Here is a 12,477-nt window from a genome sequence, read left to right as displayed (position 1 = left end):
GTCTATTTTCCGCCTGCAAATTCCCACAGAAATGAAAGAAGAATGAAAATAATAAAAGCTCATTCAATCAGCGCAAGATACACTTTAACGCCTTCATATATATACTGCATTTAATACAGAAATAATATTGATGTCCTTATGAGCAATTTGCAGAAAAGTTATATTAGAGCCTACACGAAGCATAGTTCCGTAAAATGTCCTATATCCACAAGCCTTTACAGACTCGAACATTTACCGACTCGGACGCTATTTATGGATCGGAACGGCTGACTGTGATGAAAGATAAATTTTGATGAATCTTCTTGATTTTTCTCTGATAGTCAGGCATGCATGTCGTGCAACTTTGCCTTTTAAAAATATTGTTGTGGTACACTAAAATTCTTGTTTTAATTTTTTTCATTTAAAATTTTTAATTGGCAAATTTCACAAACTACGGACCACATGGAGGTGTATGATGATGAGAGGTGAAGATAACGAACAGTGATCAATCTCATAACTCCTATGATAAAAGAAAATGTTACATGTATTCTTCCAACGTATACAATTTTGTAAAGATGTGACATTTCTTGAGCCTCACGACGATGTTTTCATTCAATAATGAATTTGGCAACATATTTAATTAACTAGCCTGCTGGGGTGCACATACGTGTTGAGCATGAACATTTACCAAGGACATTGTCAAGGACAAATGCATCACAGGTTAACAAAATATTCTTTTTTAGAAAATTTTAAGTTTATTACGCGTTTTCACTAATTATAACCAATGTATTGATTTTCATTTTTTAGCCTATCGAATTAAACTGAAAAATGATACATAACAGATAAACGAAATGTCCATATCAATACTACAACCAGTCGTGTCTGAATAAAGAAGGTTGATTGATTGATTGTATATTGTTTAACCTCTCTTTCGAGAATTTTTCAATCATATATATATATAGTCGTCACCATTACCGGTGAAGGACTGCAAAATTTAGGCCTATGCTCGGCGCTTACGGCCTTTGAGCAGAGAGGGATCTTTATCGTGCCACTCCTGCTGTGACATGGGACCTCAGTTTTTGCGGTTCCCATTTAGCCGCTTCATACGATTAGAAGGGGTATTGAGGACCTATTCTAACCCGGACCCAAAAGGGTTAACTTGGTTGGTTGTATATTGTTTAATGTTCCGCTCAAGAATTGTTCATACATATAGCGGCCATCACCATTGCCAGTGAAGGGCAGCAAAATTTAGGCCTATGCACGGCTTTTGAGCAGAGGGAGGGGGCTCTTTAATGTGCCACACCTGCTGTGACACGGGACCTCGGTTTTTGCGGTCTCATCCGAAGGACCGCCCAACTTCGTCGCCTCTTACGACAAGCAAGGGGTACTGAGGACCTATTCTAATCCGGATCCCCACGGGATGAATAAAGAAGGGTATGATTATTTTTCGCATATCATGGTTTATAGATTTTTATGGACGTCATGTGGATTAGTCACAAAATACAGTTTTGGTTGATACGAACATTTCCGAGACAGTTTTGTTTCTAAAATTGAATTTCGCTGAGTATTTGATTTCGTGGTCTGTCATCGAAGAAAAACGACCAACCTACAGTATTCGGACGTAAAAGTTTTACGCCATTAAATATATATATATATATAACTATTGTCGTAAATCATCTGTTACCGTGGTAACACAATAGGTTTAACAATAGTTTGTCCGTTTGCCTAATTTTGCGTCCTCGATCCTGTGCATTTCGGCATAATTTTGATATCAACATGGATTCATAAAGAAAAAGAAAATATAACTCTAAACTAAGCATCAAACAATGACTTCTCTAATTTGCAAATGACAAATATAATATTTTTCACAATTTTGTCTTTCAGCAATATTCGCGCATGATCCAACATTTTAAAAAATAACATCATGCATACTACACACAGTGAATAAACGGGTGTTCCCGGGTTTTTTACGGATGTTTCCTGTACGCCATAATAGTCAACAGTACAAGAAAGATAGAAAAGAAAAAAAATTCTCACATTGAAAATATTGTTAGAAAAGATGGAGTCCAAATTGTGATAGACATAAAACGATAAAATCTGTGAATAGCAAACAAGATGTCCACGGTGATCAATTTACTCGGTGAACGAGTGTTCAAATTGATTTACATATAATTCTATCAAATGTGTAGGGAAGCATAATAACAAAATTAGTGACGATTGATTCATTTCTGGTTTCGTTGGCTTGTTGTGATGTTTGGAATTCGTTAGGACAGGAAGACAAGCGATGTGAAGCGATTTTATCATGACGAATAGAGCCGTTTGTCATCCTTAACAAGAGCCTTCTTCTCTTCTCTCATTTCTTTACAAATCGGAATGCTTCGTCTTAAGTTGGAAATACGCGCCCAAGGCTTCGATTGGCAAGGGAAAATGATTCTTCATCGCAGCGATAAAAAGTTATTAACCCTGGTGAACATTTTGGTTTGTCCGTACGAATGGAGGACTCTAATTGAATCATGTAGAGCGATGTTATGTTCAAAAAGCTTGTTATGGTAAAGCAAAGTAATGAAGCGACATCAAACACATGGTTTTACAAGAAAACCTCAAGCGGTATACAAAATACTTTTTCTCGGTTGAAAAATGAACAATGAATGTTGCGAAGGTTCCAATTTAACGGTTGATAAATAAGTAATGGTGAGATTATATACTATTGAAACCGTTGTCAACAAAAGATTAAAATGTTTTGTCCATTTTCCCCCAGCTGTATATATGAGTCAACAGTTTCTTCAAATGATACTCTGAGGTGCAATACACAACCTGACATACCATTAATACACCAAAGGTACGACAGACAACCCTGCTTATCGTCAGTACTTAATAAACTAGGATAAATAGATTGCCCAACCATCAATACACAATGATGTGCAATATATAATGTCTTGCCTTACCTTCAAAATTATAAAACAGATGGTCACGGTAGCTCACTCAGCGCATGATCGGAAGGTCATGAGTTCGAACCCTGCGTCCGAACTTTAAAGAAAGGCTAGGCATGCGAAGTGAAACGCTAGTCTTTCAAAATGAGACTTTAAAACATGGAGGTTCGGTGTCACAGTAGGCATTGGCATGATTTAAAAAAAAAAACTCACTGCTAAATGACCCAAAATGCGTAAATTATGGTGACACTTCACCTTACCCTAGTGCTGTACATATGTAACTAGGTGAACTATTCTTGAAGGGACGTTAATTTCCAACCAACCCATCAATACCCAGTATGATTCAATGTGCATGAAGTCAAGTAAACATTTACAAAAATCACCTTACCTTCAATATACAATACGATTCAATAAACAAAAAGACTTACCTTCAATATACAATACGATTCAATAAACAAAAAGACTTACCTTCAATAAAGCGAAGTCCAGTGTACGTTGTTGGGTTTTTTCACTCCACGAAGTCTATGCTCAAATTATCCACAATAAGTCATTCGCCTTTCTTCAGTTTGTTTTCGAAAGGTATTTTATCCAAACATTCTGAATGCCGCTATTACCAAAACATGATTTTACTTTCGCATTCCTTCGATATTAGAATAAATAATTATGATTTGTGTATAATTGAACTTTATCTTACAGAAAATTCAACATCAAGTATTCTTGATTCTGTATTTACTGGCTTGTAGAATTTCCCCTAACGGCGCTTGTACTTTTGACCTGATAAAGACTGGTGTCCATGCTAAAGCTTGACAGCCACATCTTTGACGGTGGTGAAGCTAAAAGCTAATCGCGAAGACACTTGCGTTTTGTCGCCTATACGTCAAATGAGCGCGGGAGATGCTGCGAGTCAGTTTTCTGTAACGACGCGACCAATCAAATATTCTCACGCGCAGTGTTAAAACCTTGCCGATGCATTTAATTTTGGATGAAATCAATACTGCAAGATACTACATACTTATCCGATTTCAAAGGAAAATAATGTATTAAATTTAACAAATATCAAGAGTATCAAAGATATCATATAACGAAAACGCTCGTTCAATTTTTATTACTAATTTTGAATCTGATTGTCTTTTTTTTTGTTGTTGCTAGAAATATTAATTAAAATAAATTACGGAAACAGAACGATTAATGAAAATGAAACTGATACATGTACTCATTCTTTTCTAAAGCAAACACTGTACATTTTCTTCGGTCGCGATCTAGAGCGTTCGCTTTGTAACAGTTTGGAGTAGTGTAGTATATTTAATATGGACGTTCAGTAGCTGAGGAGATCTTCATTGGAAACTTAACGATTTGAATGCAAACAAATACCTACATATATCTGAAAAATACTTCGTCATACTCCAAAATATTTGTTGATTTTTTAGGCACTGAACTTGATTTTTGATGATTGTATGAAATATCAATATTGTACTAGTGTAGTAGAAATTACCGTGATTGAGATGCATCTTCAATATCAATCAGACGCTTTTGTGCTTACATCATTAAACGTTTACATGATCCAGACAGACGCTGACAATTGCTATATAAAGAGCAATTGCAGCGGTTGCTCACAGTTGTCTGTCGGTAACCGAAAAAGAAGGAAGGCGAAAAGGTAAGGAATTTAGTGTGCTCCATTTTGCGGCTCTCAATATACTACAGATATATCATTTGGAGTACATTGGGTTCCAAACCTAACATAATTCAGAGACAAAGAATAAAGTGTTTGAAACACAAGTAAGAGGTCTGGGAGCATTAGAGGCTCGGAAACATAGTTTCAGACCTAATAGATAATCAGAGCACAGAAGCAGAATCTTAGAACCCGTATATTTTTCGGAATCATTGTTTTGTACTGGCTAATTTATTTCTAACTGATTCTAGAGAAAGTTAAGTTATTTAACAATCAATAATAGGCGTAGGGAACGTCAAGTAAATTTATCTATATATCTGGGGTATGAGAATACCCGAAACGTACTACACTAGTAGTTTTCATTTAGTCTTTAAAATGCATTTTAAACTCTTTTAAATGACTACATACAGTACACTGGAATTATTCTCTTATATACTTTACAACTAACACAATACGGGGGAAAACATCTGCAAATTTTCCGTCTCACCATTTTTCAGCCATGTTGAATTTTTCGGTGCATTTACCCAGACATGCCTGTACAGGGTGTACACCAAAAAGTTTACACTTTATCACGGAAAAGTACTAGTGTACACTTTGTAGTCGATGTAGACAAATCAAGCGCGCCCATAGATAGTGATGCTCCTTCGCCAAACGCTCGGCATTTAGAAGTGAGAAGTCTTTCAGATATGACCGTAAAGCGTTGACACGTTAAAGGACCCTCACTAATACGGCCTTGAACTTTAAGCATGGGTCTATTTGTGGTATTTCACCTATAGATGGTGACGTTTCAATGCGAAGGGACGTAAACAATCAACTTATACAAACGAGGAACGTGGCGGAACTAAACACACAAAATGCATACATTATACTTCCGAGATATAATTCATCGCAGATTCTGTAGTCTTTGTTCTTTGAATGGGTTTCATATCGTGGTAAATATCTTATTTGGTATATCTGATAATACTAATGTCATATATACATGTATAGACAAAACCTTACCTACTCTTTTCCATTGTTAAGATTCCCAATGATAAATGGGAAAAAACTTGTGAAAAATGAAATACATCTAGTAATCTGAAATTTGATATTTAAAAAACTCAAAATCATCACAAGCAATTACAATATTATGTTAATAAAGTCTATTTACAATGTAGATACATTCTATGTAAATACAACATTTAAATGTGTACTGCTTACCAACCAAATCGTTCCCTAAGATCTGAAAATTCACTGACATTAGTTAGACCTAGATGTCGAACCTCCACATATGGAAACAGGCGCTTGGATGTGGCAGCAGCTACACTCTGGAACTATCTGCCTGATACCTTCCGCCGTTGTCAGAATTTGAACACTTTTAAAAAAACATTTATAAACACATCTTTTTAGACTTGCATATTATTAGTATTATAGGTGGTTAAATCTTTATGGTTTCTTTACCATCATTTTAACATGACCTTTTCAAATGTATAATTGTATATTTATTTCAACTATTGTATTTTATATCATTTGATTGTACGGCGTGGAACTTTTTTCATGTACATCATGTTTTAGATTTTAGTAATTTTACTTCACATTATTGATGTTTTTCTAGCATTGCTTTTATATTATCCGTCTTAATGCTATTATAATTTCCTTTTACTACTTTTATAACATGCTGTGCCATTTTTAATTTGTGCAGCGCTTTAGAGTGGTTATTTATAGTCATATAGGGCGCTATATAAATATTATTATCATTATTATTATTAAATGTTTTAAGGTTGCTCAATACAGAAATAAAGCTTAGAGTTTATCAAATCAGGACGAAATAATTTAATTTTAAAAGATATGTAATAAGTACATATGTCAAAAAAGGCCAAAAAATTTGCAATTTTCACAAAACATTTGAATCGCCATCTTGTCTTCCGTATATATGTAAAAATTTCAACCGTTGACGTCGAATTTCCAGTTTCAACTTCTTGATATACTCGGTGGTGCAAAACATGGTGACAAATCCCCTCCCTTCCGGTTTAGTCTAGCATGCAGGCACAACGTGAAAATCACTCATGTCACTTAACGTACTGACAGAATGTATTCATGTCTGTGAAAACATATAACTGTTTTCTTTTTCTTTTGTATATAATTTTTTTTTCTCCCAAAGCTGATTTTTGTTGGTTTTGGAGATAGTCATCTTGATCACGTGACAGCTAAAGAATAACTTGATTGATTTTTCAGTAAATCACTCGTTCAAATGATATTTTCAGAATTTGTATAAATCTAATAATAAATGAAATGGCTGCATGTTTTATGAAATGCCCTGGATAAACAATTTTTACTGATTATATAGCACCGAATTTCTACAACATGAAAGGTGAAGATAACGATCAGTGATCAATCTCATAATTCCTATAAGCAATACAAAATAGATAGTTGGGCAAACACGGACCCCTGGACACACCAGAGGTGGGATCATGTGCCTAGGAGGAGTAAGTATCCCCTGTCGACCAGTCACACCCACAGTGAGCCCTATATCTTGATCAGGTAAACGGAGTTATCCATAATCAAAATCAGTGTGCCAAGAATGGTCTAACAATCGGTATGAAACACGTCAGACAGCATTTGACCCAATGATAGGTTGTATTGGTAAACTAAATCGTTATAACGACCATAGAATTTGCGAAATGCTGACTTTTTAATCGAGACATATAATGTCATTTTAGATTTTTCAAAATTCAAAACTACCTAAAATAATACATATTGCGCAAAACACAAGACATGAAAGCGATCTATTAAATCAGGACCAGATTGTTTGATGAAGGAGGTTCTAAAAGCTGGGAACAGATTAGCTGAGACTAACAAAGAGTCTGCAAATAGAAGAAAGAAGTGTCGGTATGTAAGGAACCTCATCTAGCAAAAGAAACTTCAATTATCTCAGGGAAACATGAATTAACCCAATATGTCAGCTGAGAAGAATTCCTGATATGTTATTTAAAGTCATAACCAACAATCAATAAATTATATCCAAAAATGAAATAACAATATGAATGATAATTATCTATGTGTTTATGTTGTATATGTCGTATTCAAATTCAAGATATTGCAATGAATTTGATTATTGGAAACAACAGTTCTGGGGAAGCATTAGAACACAAGTATATGAATACTATCATATGGTATGTTCCTTCAATTTATTCTTAATCAGGTTGCCATATAAGTACATCGCCATCATTTTGTCTTCTTTGTTAAACGTAATTGTCGCCATTGTGGTTGATCCGTAGTGGGTCTTCTTGATAGTTATTGTTTGTGTATATACTTTAGATAACAGTGTGTTAAGATACATGTAATATCACATATTTCCTCTGGTCTTAAAAGTGATGTAACACCTGATTAGTCAATACACCGGAAACATTTTTCACACATCGATGCAACTTTCCATGACGACCCTGTTTTCTCAGATGTAAGACGGATTATCAATGGATTCCAAGAGGACGGACACTGTCACCTAATATAATCATATACGCATTGTAAGATTTCTAGAAAGCTGCACAGTGAGACATAAACCAAAGAAAGAGTCTGTACAGTGAGGCATAAACCAAACAAAGAGTCTGTACAGTGAGGTATTAAACCAAACAAAGCATCTGTACAGTGAGGCCAAACAAAGTTTGTACAGTGTGGCATAAACCAAAGAGTATGTACAGTGAGGCATAAACCAAACAAAGAGTCTGTACAGTGAGGCCAAACAAAGTTTGTACAATGTGGCAAAAACCAAACAAAGAGTCTGTACAGTGAGGCATTAAACCAAACAAAGAGTTTGTACAGCGAGGCATACCCCAAACAAAGAGTCTGTACAGTGAGGCATTAAACCAAACAAAGCATCTGTACAGTGAGGCCAAACAAAGTTTGTACAGTGTGGCATAAACCAAAGAGTATGTACAGTGAGGCATAAACCAAACAAAGAGTTTGTACAGTGAGGCATTAAACCAAACAAAGCGTCTGTACAGTGAGGCATAAACCAAACAAAGAGTTTGTACAGTGAGACATTAAACCAAACAAAGCGTCTGTACAGTGAGGCATTAAAGCAAACAAAGAGTTTGTACAGTGAGGCATTAAATCAAACAAAGAGTCTGTACAGTGTGGCCAAACAAAGAGTCTGAACCTTGTGGCAGTAAACCAAATAAATAGTCTACACAGTGCAAAAATAGATCAGTCTGCGCGCACAACTCAAAATTAGAAAAACAAGGAGTCGGCACAATGTGGCATTAAAACAAGGAGTCGGCACAATGTGGCATTAAACCAAAGAATCTGCACAGTGCGGAATCTGATTGAAGAAAGACTTTGGACAGTGCGAAATTATAAAATCAAAGAACCTGCATTCATTGATAAATAAATGCATAATTACCAATGTTAGCAAAATCCATAATAGATATATTTTGAGAATCAAATATATTTCTGAATTTATGAGATGCTCTAAGAAGTATTGATTTGTAAATTTAGGACACAATGTTTTCCATTGCACATTCCCATTACTAGGTAAGTATTGTACTAAAGAAACGAAACTTTTATATTTCTTCACGTTGGGAATGTCCTCAGTACCCCTTGCTTTTTGCAAGAGGCGACTAAATGGGGCGGTCCTTCGGACGAGGCCACAAAATCCGAGGCCTCGTGCCACAACAGATGTGGCACGATAAAGATCCCTTTCTGCTCAAAGACCGTAAGCGCCGAGCATAGGCCTAAATTTTGCAGCCCTTCACCGGCAATGGTGACGTCTCCATATGAGTGAAAAATTCTCGAGAGGGACGTTAAACAATATACATGTTTATATTTATGTTCGAGGGGTAAAATACCATGACGTCACAATGCATTGTCGCCAGAAAAGGGGGCATTAGCTGCTAAACATATATATTTGCCGATTGTTACCAAAATGATTAGAACAGATTTACAGTATATAAATATTCAAACGCATACACATATACATCTTGCAATCTTTAGTTGTAATTTAAAATTAAAGTGATCTTTGTTTATAGAGAATCGTGGCATACATGAAGGTAAATCTATTACGAAGAAATTTTGCACAATTTTCATAAAATTCGATTTGAGGACGTTTTTAACTCTCAAATTTATTTTTCTTCAATTTTAATGCATTATAGCATTTAAATCACGATTCAGAATTTAAAAGTTTTAACGTTCTATTTACAGTGTCTGCTTAATCAAATATGTTGGTCTCACTCATATTTATTTTAACCACCTCGTACAAAGCGTAGAATACCTCACATACTTATCAGTGAATAATACCATTTGTCAAGCACACATGATTGGACTTGGATTTGAGCTTCTTAGGTTAGATGGGAATCCAGGCGCAATCAAGAGTGCACAGGGATTTTACCCGAGGTGTATTCCATACAGCCTTCGGGTGTATCGAATGCAGGTAAATTCCCTTACAACCTTTTAAGAATGGATCTGTACATCTGTACAGTGTGGCATTAAACCAAACAAAGTGTCTGTACAGTGTGGCATTAAACCAAACAAAGCGTCTGTACAGTGAGGCATTATACCAAACAAAGCGTCTGTACAGTGTGACATAAACCAAACAAAGAGTCTGTACAGTGTGGCATTAAACCAAACAAAGAGTCTGTACAGTGAGACATAAACCAAACAAAGAGTCTGTACAGTGAGGCATTAAACCAAACAAAGTCTGTACAGTGAGACATAAACCAATCAAAGAGTCTGTACAGTGAGGCATTAAACCAAACAAAGCGTCTGTACAGTGTGGCATTAAACCAAACAAAGAGTCTGTACAGTGAGGCATTAAACCAAACAAAGCGTCTGTACAGTGTGGCATTAAACCAAACAAAGCGTCTGTACAGTGAGACATTAAACCAAACAAAGTCTGTACAGTGAGACATAAACCAACAAAGTCTGTACAGTGAGGCATTAAACAAAATAAATAGTCTACACAGTGCAGATCTATATCATGCATAGAAGATTTGGGGAGTTTGAGAGACTAATTAGATGGTGAACTGTTTTCTAGATAAGAAAAATGTTTTTATAAAAGTAATTCTACGGGCTGTGGATATCATTCTGTTTTACTATGAAGCTATACGATTCTTCATAACCCGAATCTTTATTTTTTATGATTCATTCATAGTCTGTAATATTCAGATTCGTATACTATGTAATCCGTAATATTGTAAAAGGGTCTTCAGACTCCCTGACTGCTGTCTTCGACTGCAGATTGTACCGAAGATACTATTTGATTCGAATCATAATTGGGTCTTAAGTCAAAGAATTTAGCAAACTGATCAGCGAATGATATATATTACAAAAGTGACAGTGCAGATCCGTGCGAAGTAGCTACAGTGTAGGGGCGTGAACTCGAACGCAAAGATCGCTCATCAGCCTTCGCACTCTCTCCTTTATACTCACTTTTGCACTCTCTGTCCTTCGCCTTCAGACTTTCTCCTTCGCACTCACGCTTCCTCATACGAGAAAGTTTCGATATACATACATTGGTATACGCATACCAAAGATGGATGAACGAATTATCATATTCCTTTGTCTGAGCTACACTAGTACTGATCTCTGAACAATTTTGGAAGAAGGTACACATTTGTTTTCGGGACGATACTATATTCAAGTTTACATAATTTAATGTATTTGACACACGTGTACCTGGTATATGATTGTAAACCACTAGCCCTGTAGATTCTTTAACAGGTTAATTATCAACAAGTAAATGCAATGAAACAGCTGCTACGAATACATCTATATCAACGCACAAATACTGAAGCAAGAAAACGATATCAGCAGATAAAATGGGTACGGTACCAACTATGGTATTAAAACTCATTAGTCGTGGGTCATTCGGATTTGACTTTGAAAACTGCCCCGTGTCTCGATAGACTTTGGCGCCATAAAGAAATATCAACTGCTGCATGTTCGGCCACAGGCGTAAAACTAAGTGCATAGTTTAAAATTTGTGGCGCTTCATCTCTACATCAGTGAAAAATTCTCCATTGGGACGGAAAGCAACAAATAAAAACATCTTTATTGGCGCCATCAGATTCCATCTGTGCTGAAACACGCATATATACATGTACCAACACCTTCCTAGGGGCGAGGAAGTGAAACTGTGATGGCAGAGTGGTGGAAGTTTGAAGTTGCGAAGCGAAGGAGCAACATTTACTTCAAGGAGCATATTTCGCATCATAGCCTTTGCGTTTTCGATCCTTCATTCTCGCAACTTCAGCCGCCGCGGTGGTCTGGTTAGAGCGTTCGCCCCGCGTGCGGAAGGCCGGGGTTCGAATTCCGGCTGCTACAGACCTATAAGTCGTTAAAACAGGCAGTGACAGTTCTATCACCAAACGCCCGGCATCAGGTGTGAATGTCACGGGTCTTCGGAGATGACCTTAAAAACGGATGTCCCGTGCCACAGTAGGTGTGGCGCGCTAAAGAACCCTCACTGCTCAATGGCCGTAAGCGCCGACCATAGGCCTAAATTTGAAGCCCTTCACCGATTCACTTTTTATCTTGGTGATTGAAAGATTCTCGAGAGAGACATTAAACAAGATACAATCAATCAATCTCGCAACTTCACACTTTCTCCCCCACAATTTGGTTCGTTCGTCCTCACAACTTCGTTCGTTCGCCCTCTCCGAGTTACTCCTTCTCATATTCGCCCTGAAAGCGAAGGAGCGAGTTGTCTAATCAGAACATCATATAAACACAAGCGATGGCGAATCATTAGATACATTATCAAAAGTATTGGTCTCTAGCTTTTGAAATATTCCCCAGGGCTTTTCACCTATTTGGAGTATTGATAAAATTCATCGAGTCTGTGTGATAGGTAGACTACATTTTCTTCTAGAATATTGCTTCTTTCATTGTTAATAATATTTGTTATTTTTGCTAGAATATAGAATTATC

The 12,477-nt window shown here is 36.4% G+C and overlaps 1 protein-coding gene across 1 annotated transcript in view; it reads right to left on the bottom strand.

Annotated features, from left to right (window-relative positions):
* The window catches only part of LOC125649212 (neuronal acetylcholine receptor subunit alpha-7-like), a 38,145-nt gene extending 34,087 nt beyond the window's left edge, over window positions 1-4,058 (bottom strand). Inside the window, exon 1 of the mRNA XM_048876547.2 lies at window positions 3,378-4,058. The gene's annotated coding sequence lies outside the window, so the exon portion shown is untranslated. The remainder of the gene's footprint in view (window positions 1-3,377) is intronic.
* Window positions 4,059-12,477: the final 8,419 nt, after the last annotated feature.

This window comes from Ostrea edulis, chromosome 5 (assembly GCF_947568905.1).
Source record: "Ostrea edulis chromosome 5, xbOstEdul1.1, whole genome shotgun sequence".
NCBI lineage: Eukaryota > Metazoa > Mollusca > Bivalvia > Ostreida > Ostreidae > Ostrea > Ostrea edulis.
Note: the sequence above shows the minus strand (reverse complement) of the source record. Positions and strands in the feature narration are given on the sequence as shown.